Source organism: Cygnus olor, chromosome 4 (genome assembly GCF_009769625.2).
Source record: "Cygnus olor isolate bCygOlo1 chromosome 4, bCygOlo1.pri.v2, whole genome shotgun sequence".
Classification (NCBI taxonomy): Eukaryota; Metazoa; Chordata; class Aves; order Anseriformes; family Anatidae; genus Cygnus; species Cygnus olor.
The window spans coordinates 3,711,241-3,722,532 of record NC_049172.1 but is presented as its reverse complement, the minus strand read 5'-3'; the positions used below and the strand labels follow the sequence as shown (position 1 = coordinate 3,722,532).

General features: G+C 41.7%; 1 long non-coding RNA gene across 2 annotated transcripts in view; it reads left to right on the top strand.

The window, feature by feature from the left end:
• The first annotated feature begins 1,341 nt into the window (after nt 1-1,341).
• LOC121069839 overlaps nt 1,342-11,292 on the top strand; it is an 89,503-nt gene continuing 79,552 nt past the window's right edge. For both annotated transcript variants that reach the window (XR_005819661.1, XR_005819660.1), the window contains exon 1: nt 1,342-1,411. This is a non-coding gene — a long non-coding RNA (uncharacterized LOC121069839). The remainder of the gene's footprint in view (nt 1,412-11,292) is intronic.

Below are 11,292 nucleotides of genomic sequence, written 5' to 3'. Positions count from 1 at the left end.
GTCCGGGTCTTATGCTTCTGTGTACTGTAACTTCAAAAGCTGGAGCAATGAAACGTTCCAAAGAAACGTTCCTAGAAACGTTCCAAATTTTGGTTTGAACTACATAGAAGCAGAGAGTAGATGGAGGACAGTACAACTCTGCTAACATCATCATTATTACCGGAGAGAGATGTTGTGAAACATGTGGTAGCGCTAATCATGTAATAAGGAGCTGTATACAAAAACTGAAGTAATATTTGAGTGGACAGTGCAAAGTGGTAATATTTAATCTGCCAGTAGTGAGAAAGGGGAATGAAAGGTTAGTAAATGTGGCTTAGTTTTAGGTGTAAGTAGCACTACTCTGAAGCTCAGTTTTGGGGTCTTACAGGACATGCAACCAGAGCCGTAGGCACAAAATGCACAGAATTAATAGTCAGGAGAGATTATGATATGACTGGGTTGAATGGCCTGTGTTGTGCTAAGACAGAAAACTTTGTGTAGTATCACTCTCAATACACAGGTATCAATCCCCATTCCTTATTTTTAGTCAAAACATAGCTTCCCAAAACAGTTGGGACTGTTTTGAACACAAAACATTGATTTGAAATGAAAAATTTTCCATTTCTTGTAGTTGCTACAATGGTTAATCAACTTCTCTGTGGAAAAAAAAAATGCATTTGCCGGTCTTTACTTGCAAGATACTACTTATAACTTTTGCCATTCATTCAAAAACAAGTCCTTTAGGATCTAGTATATTTTATTTCAGTGAGGATACTAGTATGTCCTGCTTTAGTAAACCAAACAGATTGAGCTTTTAAAGTCTACTGAGCGTTTTCTCCAGCCTTCAGAAGGTTTTTGTGGCTCTTCCTTGCACCATTTCAAATTTGCAACATATTTTAAAAATAGTCTGGATCCCAGATCTTTTTTCAGTACTCAGTCTTTAAACTTTTGGTTTAAGCCAGAAGAAACCTACCTTTTTTCCCATTCTTCCTCTCTAAATCTGTCAACCCTTTCCAAACTGGCAAAGTAGTTGTCCATTTTTCTCCTAATTGATTAAACCCGCTTAACTAATTATTTCTTTGGAACTGCTAATTTTCAGTTGCAATTTCTGTTTCTTTCCTTTCCGTTAGGTTATCTTACAGTCTCCTCATTTTCAAGGTTGGCCATTTTGAAGATTTGATTATGTAGACCTCAGTGATTTAGGGCTGTGCTTTGCCTAATTCTTCCTCCGCCCTTTTTTTTCTCCACGGATTGCTACTGCAATTTCCTTGCTTATGTGCCTTCCAAGCTCAGTGTTCAGCTAGTGTCCAACTGAGATGATCCATAAGAAATGGAATTCTCCATTCATATAATCTTTTTCAACAGGATTATGATGTGAAGACCTGTTACCAAATCTTAAGCTTCACCAGCCGTGTTGTTCACACCATTGCAGGTGAGTGGTAAGGGTTTCTTTGTAAGGATTTGGGCTTGTTTTTTCCTCTTCAGCTGCTTCATAGTCCTTAAGTTTTCTTTATGGTGTCATTCCATAATGGAGTCTTTTCCAGGTGATGAGACGAAATGAAAGAATGACATTAGTAGAGAGATGCAAGGTAAACAAAGACTTGACAGGATTATGACTTGTATTTTGCAAAAAGTCAAAATTTTCTTCTGTCATCCCTGTTTTTTCCTTTTTTTTTCCCCTCTCTCAATCACTTGTTAATAATTTGATTTTTGTTCCAGTTTAGGATAGTCAACTGCCTTTTTTGGTAAGAACCTAGAAACAGTCTGTGGAATATTGTTTCATCAAGTTCTCCTTTATTTTTTTTTTTAATTAAGCCAGAATTTGGCTTGAACCTTGTAGGATGTGATTTAGTAACTTTCTGAAATTAGTTGCCAGTTCTAGCTGTATATCCACATATCCACCTATATATATTTTGCTATTCTATTCCAGTTTAGTATTGCCCAGGCTTCTCTCTTATTTCCTGCATAGTATAATTTCTTGATGTAATGATATAGTGCATGGTAATGTTTATTGGATAATTTTGAATTTGCCAGGTGCCAAAAAATTTGTATAAACCTCTCGGTTTTGAATTTATATAAGGAAAAATAGCTGTTGTAACAATCTGCTGTGTACACCACTCTGTAACTTTTTTTCTGTGGTGCTTCTAGCTGCTTCTGGTATGAAACATACTCAAATGCTTCAAATTCCAACCCCGTGGAAGGTGCTTTTCCTACTGTATTCTCTTACTCAGCAGCTTTGTCTTTGTACCCTTTGATTTTACAAATAGGGGGATTTTAAGAAATATGGAATTTTTATAAATCCCTCTATTAAAAATTGAGTGGTTCTCTATGAGCAGGTAATTTGTAAATTCACTGCAAATTCAGAATATCAGATGTCTGCATGTGAGGGATAAACAGGCCAAATGAAACTTAGGTCAAACCAGAGTACATTTGGAAATTATATTTTCATTCCAGTATTTTAAATCAAGGGGGGAAAAAGTCAAAATCAGTTAAGTTGGAAGAAAGCAGTTGTTTGATTTTTGGGGGTGAACACAACCCAACACTGGCTGAGTTACAAAGGGAAAAGCAACCTTTTGATTTCTCAACCAAAGAGAGGAAAGTAATCCGTAGTGGGACAGCTGTGTTTTGGCACTTCATGTGGTCCACACTGCTACTGACATATTGAAGGATTTTGGAAATTATATAAATTTAACTTCAATTCAGTCTCTGGATGCCAGCACTATGTATCTGTATGCACACACAAAAGAGAGGAAAAAAAGAAAAAAACACGCCCTCACCCCGTCTCTTTGCACGAGGTCGGGGGAAGTAAACCTGCCCCTTCCTACTTCTCTACTGAAATTCCATAAAGATCTGATTTGGAAAGGGGTCTCGTCACAGTCTCCTTTCTGTGTGCACAGCTTTACATGTGTAAACACCTGCAAATTCATTTTTCATGTTCTAGCCCTTAAGACTGTTATTTGTATGTGTATTTTAAAATTATTATCCACTAAGATTATCTCAGAGAAGAGAAGATGCACCCAATGCACAGGCTTTGGGGTGCATCCCTCTCTGACTTGTCTTGGTTCTCTTCATCTGGCTCTGAGTGTTGGGATGATGGTATGCTGCACAAGAGGTGATGCAGGTTATCAGCTGCCTAAATGTCTAAGGGTGGCAGAATCAGAGTTTTGAAGTAGCTGCTGCTTGCTGTTTTGTAGTACTTACAACTACTCACCCAGAGAACTCTTGGTAGCAGTCCTAACATAAGTGTCTAAAGAGAATGGAGCTAAATTTCCCAAGTAAATAGTCAGGGACCGTTTTGCAGAGCTCCCTTAGAGCACACAGGCCTGAAAGCAGGAATGTGCCAGCTCTGCCTTACTCCTGGGACAAGGGGACAGGTGGGGAGACCTGCGTGCTCCTACCGTGCCCATTGAAAGTGCATGGCAGAGAAATGGCCTCTGGGCAGCATTTGGCTAATGGTGTGTTTGAATGTGGATTGCAAAGATGGGAACAGGGATTCCCTTTCTCGATCATGTAGGGTAACTATTCAGATCTTTGGGGCTGGTTCCTCCATTGGCTGACCTGCATTTTATGCTGACAGTAAATTCACTTCAGAGGAATTTCATCTAGAGCCATGCTTGTCCAAGTAAAGAAGTTCGTTTTTTTTTTTTTTTTTTAACCATATCCATAAAGTGATGCAGCTTTTATCTAGCTGAGCTATAAAAATGGACCTGTTATTACAATTATTTATTCCTATACAAGAAGGGAAATGCATAAGTTGTCTTCTTATCTGTTTCATTTGGGTATAAGTCTGTAAAATCACCATCTAAACCAGTACAAAACCTGTGTGGTGTGTCACTTTCATTTCATGGGAGGGCATAAATGGGTGTTGGAGCAGGGTTGGGAGCACAGTCCTCTCCTTCCTGGAGTGCCACGACTATGGAGCTGCGTTCCTCCGGAGATGTGGATGACTCCTTGCTCCTTGTGAGCTCCTACTTGGATGGGTGCATGGTGATGGGGATGTGTGGTTGGCAAGGGGCAGTGCACAGGGGAGGTACACTAGACCTTAACCATAACTGGGTGACTTGCCTTCTACTAGGCCCTTGTGACTGTGGGTTCCTGCTAAAAGATGGTGCCGCCTCTCTCCCACTTGGTCACCCAAAGTACCGGGTGCTCTATATGCCAGGCAGTTCCTGCTGACACACAGGTTTGTGCAGTGAGGAAGAAAGCAGTTCAGGCACTCAGCTGGAAACATGTAGGATTTGGGGCCAGGAGGAGGGAAGCCTGGAGAAGGAATCGGATCTGAGAATTGCACATTGAATGTGTGCAGCTTGACAGGTTGGAGGAAGGGGTCTGTTTTGGTTATACCCCTCTGTGTTTAAGACACGCTAGGTGTGTGCAGAAATGTTCATGGAAGTGCATTCCTTTGCAAGATGTCTGTGCAGCAGCTGGGCTTTGTCCCCGTACATTGTCAGCCTGCAGAGCTTTGGAGTCTTTCTGGGTAAAAGTCCCATAGTGCATGGTATATTTCTTTGAGAGGAAAGAGGAACAGGGGATAGTTGCACTGGGGCACGTGCACTTCTCAGCCTGCCCTGAGATGCTGGTGCATCCTGTCGGGTGGCAGACTGCGGCCTCCGTCCCCCCTCAGTACACACTTAGAGGCAATAGGACGGTGACCTCCTTCGTCTCATATGGGACCAGGATTTTCAGCCTGGCCATGTCAATCCCTCATTTCAGGCAGCTTGTTGAAGGGACAGATAAGGTGGTGATGTATGGAGGAAAAGATGATGGCCCCTTTGTGCTCGGGACTGCTTCAAGATCTTCAGCGCATGGCTCATTATGCTGTGTTGACCTGTTGGATCCTTAAAAACTTTCTGCAAGCACTAGTGTAGTCAGATAAGGTTTCTCTTATTTTTCCCTAAGCCTACACATCCAGCAGAAGCTGGAGCGAATCGATGCGGGTGCATTCAGACAAACTGCCAGGGAGGGCTTGGCGGGGAAGGGAAGGTAAACCTGAGTAGTTCTGAATGGTTTTGAACTTCTGAGTTGGGTTTCAAGGCTGCCCTACCTGTCGTTGGTCTGGGGCAGGAGCAGGGGTCCTGTGGGGACTGTGACTTGTGGGGCTTAACTGGGGAGAGGAGCACCAGGCATAGGGCGTACAGAGGGATAGCCCCTGTTAGGAAATAAAAGTAACTCCTTCCATGCATGCTTTGGCTAACTGGATAGGAACACTTGAGCTGCACATGCACACACAAACAATATGCTCTAGAGAAAGACCACAAGTATGCTAAAAATCATAATCTGATAAACTCAGATGCTTTCAAAATACAAATGTTCTGTCATTGCTTTTCATAACAAAAATGATCTCTTAAGACTTTACCACAGCTTAACTATTCACAATGTAAACATCAACAAAACTGATGATTTTTTCAACACTTAATGTGCCTTTTGCTGTGGAAATAAATGTTTTGGCACCCAATCCTTCCTTGTGATTTTGCTAATAGGAACCTACAGTGCAGAATTGCCATTTGGTTAGACAGCTGAAGAAAAGCAGATTAGATATGCAGATATGGAGACTCCTTTTCCAGACCATTTTCCATTTCTGAAACTTATTTTGTTATCATCATTTTAATCTTTCCAGTGCAATCAGAAATCTCTTTTCAAGCTTCTGAGCCCATCTTCTCTTGAAGAATAGAATAGTTTATAGGTTCTCTGTTTTTTCCCCCTCGAGACCCAAACCAGCTGCAGGCTTTGCTTTGCCTCTCATCCTTCCCTTCCTCCTAGATTCAAATCCCGCAGTTTGGGATCTTGGCAAGAAAGTGCAGCAGCTTTTTATTTTTGCTGTGTGGGTTGCTGGGGGATGTGAGTAGAGGAGTAAATGGGACCAGGGTCTCCTCGCCTGCCTGTACTGCGTGTGCAACCAGAAGCAGCTGTTGTGGAGTACCCAGCTGGGTTAGTGGGGCTAATCTGGTACACGCCTGGTGAAGTACCTATCACTCTGACTCTGTCCTAGTGCTGGCAAGGTTTATCAGATTTACTTTCCTAGCCAGTTCTGTCTAATGCAGGATGCCTCTCCTGAATGCTGTTTCTGGATGCGTTTTGGTATTTAAGACGCGCTGATCTTAATAACTTGTGCTATTGTTCCTACATATGTATCATTTTTCTGTGGCTTCAGGTTTCTACTGCTGTTCAGATCATATTAAACATGGTTTTTCCTTTTTAAATACTAACATCCAGGATTAATTTAATCCCACATTTTTTCCTGAATAACTTAAAGTTTTGGATGAATCACTCCCAAAAAAATAAGAACATGTCCAAACCTCAGCCTAAACGTCAGATCGAACCAGAATTCAGTAGGTTTGGATAAAAGCCTGTTCCTGGGCCCCCCTCAAAGTATACACTGAATCAATGTTGAATCTGTTTTAACAAGTCCGACAGCCTTGCTGCATTGCCTACCACCTTCAGATCTTCTGTGCTTGGGAGTTTCTTCTGTGTGCTCTGTATTTGAAGCATCTAAAACACAGACAAGCAAAAGGCCTGAGATTTAGACAGATTTAGTTAGACAATGGAAAAGGGATTATTGCTGAAACCTGATGTTGCCTATTTGTAACTTGTTTTTCTTGCACGTGAGACTTCTTGGTACCTTTTGTAAGAAAGGGAAATATTTCCAAAGAATTCTGTACCTTACACTACAACTGTTCTAGCTGAAAGAGAGTTGAAAGCAGTCAGAGCTCCCTACCAAGAGAAACCTTTGTAGGGAAAACCTGGAAGGCACGAGGTACAGTCAGCATCTAGGAGTGACATGTATTTGGTTGCATCCACAAAAGGGGGTGGGGGTAGACCCTCATAAATCTCTAAAGCTAAAGTAGGCACCACATGACCAGTAATGTTTCCCAGTTTCTAGAGAATTCCTTGGATTTTCTGTTAACTCTAAACCCTGACAGCTCTTTTGTACGTGCATACAGGAAAGTAATTTTCAGTTGTTTCTTAATTGTCCTTTTACTGATGTGTTTACCCTTTCCTTCAATGTGGAAAAAGTACCCTAGTTCACTTCTTGAAGAGAGATCAGAGGGACCAAAAGCAGCTCTATGTTGCATATAAAACTGTACTATTGTAAGCAATATATATATATTCAGCTATAAATCAGCAGAAAAGTGTACACTTGCATTACATTAAAGCAGAACAATCTGAAATGTCACCTAATAAGGATGAAAGGAGCACACTAGAACTCAGTGGAGTTGTTAAAGGTGGAAAAGAGAGAAGTAAGGATTGAAAAGACCTTTGCAATTTCAGTGAAAGGGAGAGTTCTTTTTACCAACTTGAGTTTTAATGTTGTAGTAAAAAAGGATTTAATTAAACCAGGGATAGGAAGATAAAGATGGTAAAGAAAACATGTTAGAGGGGAGAAGAAGAAAACCTCGACAGTGTTCAGAAAGTATGAGTTGCACTTCATAATCCACCACCAAGAGTGGTGTTTTTGTTACCTTGTAAACATCAGATTTTTTTTTTCCTCCAGTAATAGTAGAAATTCCTGTACTTCCTTTTGTTGAAGTTGGAATGGGTTCATCATAGGACTGCTTTCTTCTCCTGGACTGTTTCTGTTCTCACTAGGAGTCTCTGTTTCTGCTGCTTTTCATGAATTTTGCAGTCTCTGTTCCAAAGACACTTATAACTTTTTCACCTCTCTTTTTGATGGGAATCCTGTATCTCTGCCTTTCATCTCTCCTGCATCCCACTATAGAAGATGTGCTTTATTCCCTCTCCCCATTCCTTAAGATGGGCTGTTATCTATCACTTATCCCATTCTGACAGACTGGTGGCAACCTTTACAAAAGTCAGAACCAGGGGTGAGATTCGTGTCCATCTCTTAGTTTATGGGGAGATATGAGAAGCTCGTAGCTGTGCTGCTTTCCAAATTTCAATGCAGCAAGCTGACATAGCAAAACGGCAGGGCAAAGGAAGGGAGGTCTAACAGTGGCGAGTAATTTTTCTGCGGACCCAAGGCTTGAGCTGCTTGTTAAAGCTAGGGAAGGGTAAAGTTAAGGAAGACTGAGCCATGATCTTTGTGTGCAGTTCTCTGCAGCTTATTGTCTCCCTTTTGATTTGGTTCATGACAATTTTTATCAAACCCATGTTTATTTAGATATTTATGTCCCTGTGCATATGTTGTAATGAAATACAGTTTTAATCAGGAGGTTCGGTTTGGGTTGTTGAATGCAGTGTCCTTGCCCTTAACCAAAATAAAAAACAGACTCAGTGCACACATACAGTGCAGGGAGGAAAATGGATATAACCTTATGATAATATTTCATCTAATAGAGTTGAAGCTAGTGGTACTTGCTAGTGTTGGGCCGTGGGCCAAAATTCAGCCCCAGAGCACTTCCGGGGGTTGCATGGAGTTGTCATCTTGGCTACCCTCCCTGTTTTTTTCTCCTCCTCCCTCCTCCTCTTCCCTCTGCTCCAGTGTCTGAGCTAAGTAGTTTGGCAGACAAGAGAATTAACTCTTAAGGGTGGAGAAGGACGTGGAGGTACCTGCTCCAGCAAGTCTGGGGTCTTCCAGGCTGATTATTATTACTACTCTTATCATTTATTATTTTGAGGTTTAACATCGGGGAAAGTCTGGGGTCAAATCTGTGTAAATGGTGCCTGTTCTTTTAGAGGTGGGGGAAGAAAGTCATCTTTGGTAAGGGTAGCTCTGCAGCAGCGCAGAGGTGTGGGGACAAGAGCACCACTCCCACCACCACCTCTCTTAGAGCATTTAGAGCCACTGATTTCAGTGGCATCAGGCCATCAGCTCTGTTCCTGTGCAAGAAGCAAACTTGCATTTACTGTTCTTAGTTTTGTAACACCATTCGCTACGGGATGTCAAATCCCTGTACCCTGAAACAGAAAGGGGGGACCTTCATAACAAGTCCTGGGACGTACCTTGGTGCAAGGCAAACAGACATCCCTACACCAAACTTTGCAGGTTTCCTGCAGTGCTCCTCTTTATTCTGGCATCTGAAGGCAGTGTCCAGGTACTGGGCTCTCCTCCTGATGATCTCTTCAGTGTAAACACGGTCTGCTTCTTTTTGTCTTATTCTGTGCCCTCAGTCCTTCCCTTCCACTGTTTTGTATCTTGTCCTTTCTACCCACATCATTATTCCACCATCTCTTTTCCTTCTTCTTCAAAACTATATTCCGCTCACCATGTTCAAGCTCATCCCTATTGTCGTTCAAATCTCACCTTACTCCTCTTCACCATGTAAGCTTCTCATTGCTTGTGGAGTCTGTCACCCCAGTCTGTTCTCTTGCTTTTCTCTAGCCAGAAAACTTTCTGCTCTCCTGGGTGTCTTCACCAGGCTCACTCTACCACGCAAATGGGGATGGGATTTGTGTAGGGATTTCTAGGTGGTGGACCCCAGTCATGCCGGCCCAAGCTCCTGGCTCTGTGGCTCCTGCACTCCTTGCCAGGGCACAGGTACTGTATCCTGAATGCAGAGAGCGGGAGATGCTGGTGACGGTCCCTGAGAGCTGCGGCCAGCAGTATGCATAGGGGGATTGCTTTTCAGTCATTCAGTATTTTCAGAATTTCTGGACTGTGAACTCTGCTGGGAAGGAACTGCATTTCCTCCTGCTGGCCCATCAGGACAGGGCCAAAGTTTCAGCTAGGGTTCTGCTGCAAAGCAGCACCTTTACTGAGAGAGGTACAAACAGCTGGCCTCCCAAAAGCCTGAAAAAGCCCCAATTTTTCAATGGTGGGTGTCATCTGTGTGCAGAGTAGTTCAAGAAATGAAAGGGATGAGACTGCTGCAAGCTCAGGGATGTGCTGTGTGTGCTTGGGGTTTGTGTGGAAGTGAAGTGGGGCACTGAAAGAGGAAAAAAGCAGGGAGGGAGATGGCTGCGTGGCAGAACCTGTGGGGTGTCAGCGCTGCACTGCTGCTCTGCGCTGTGAGGAGGCTTTGGTGAGCGAGGGCTGGCTGCCTGGAGGTTCGGAGGTTTTGCGTTAATAAAAGTTATGGCCCTCCAGCCGCATCTCCATCCTTTCATTACAGAAAGACATGCTGTTATGCCAGTGGAATTGCTGCACACTCTGGACTTTAAACCCATAAATTGTTAATGCCAGACTGTTCTGATGAGCAGCTTTTTGATATCCTTTACATGTTAAAAAGTACTCAGGCCTGTTGACAAAGCAAAGAAATGGTGTCAAAAATAATTTTAAAACCTTTTGACCTGTAAGGTTTAAGAGAATTAGGCACAGATTCTTTGCTTTAAGCCTCTTGGTGACAAGAAATATGGTCCTATGCCAGCTGGTTTGATTGACAGTGACGTTTGTAGTTTCAGCTGCTAATACAGTATGCTCCTTGTATATTCCTAGTGTGCAAATATAGAAGACTATTTGTCACCTGGGTTGATGGATTATGCATAAGTGAGACAATGTGGTTAAGATTCTAAAGCATAAATGAAAAATCATAAACTTTACATAACTCATAAAGCAATGCTTAATACCCTTAATGAAGTATTCTTATTTTAATCAAGGCAAACTGTCAGACTTTCAAATAAGCAAAGATTATGCAGCCACCATGGTGGGTTTTTGATAGCTGCATGCTACTAACCTGCAGCATTGGATTTTTGACAACCATAATAAAACGTATTGGAAAATTGATTAGTTTTAAGAGACTCCTCACAGCCAGCTGCTTTTATTTGTAAATGTCATGTATTCAATCACTGTAGGCTCCAGCCCTTCAAGTGGAATTCTTGGCTGATTATGAACCTTTGCTTAGGTAGAAATGCTCTTGTTTCACATTCTACAATTTGTTTTCAGCATTTTCACGTGGACTTGCATAAGTTTATTTTTCCTGAAAGCTCTCCCACCACAAATAGTTAGCTATTTACTCGTTTTCCACTAAGCCATAATTACAACTTCTGTGCTCCATGAGACATGCTAAATTTGCAGTAATAGTCCGAGATAGCTTTGTAATTAATGTTTTCTATAAATTCCAGCATTTTGCAAGAAAAGAGCAAAACAAAGTTAAATTATTGATTTCTGGATACAGAAAAGAGAATTTACTATGAAAAGTGTATTATCGCGTCCTGAAATATGCAGTAAAATTGGCATTTTCAGCATGCTGCTCTTATCTTTATTTGCTGATAGAGAGAATATCCAGATTTTTTTTTTTTTTTTTTAGCTTTAAAGGAAAGGATATGGTTAGGTTCATATTACTCAGCCTGTAATAAGTGCAAAATACAAGGAAAAGGGGCCATAGCCCAATGCTGTAACATTTAACATATTTCATTTAAGGAAAGCACTTCTCATATTAATGAATTAAAACCTAAATGATTAAAATGAATTGAAAT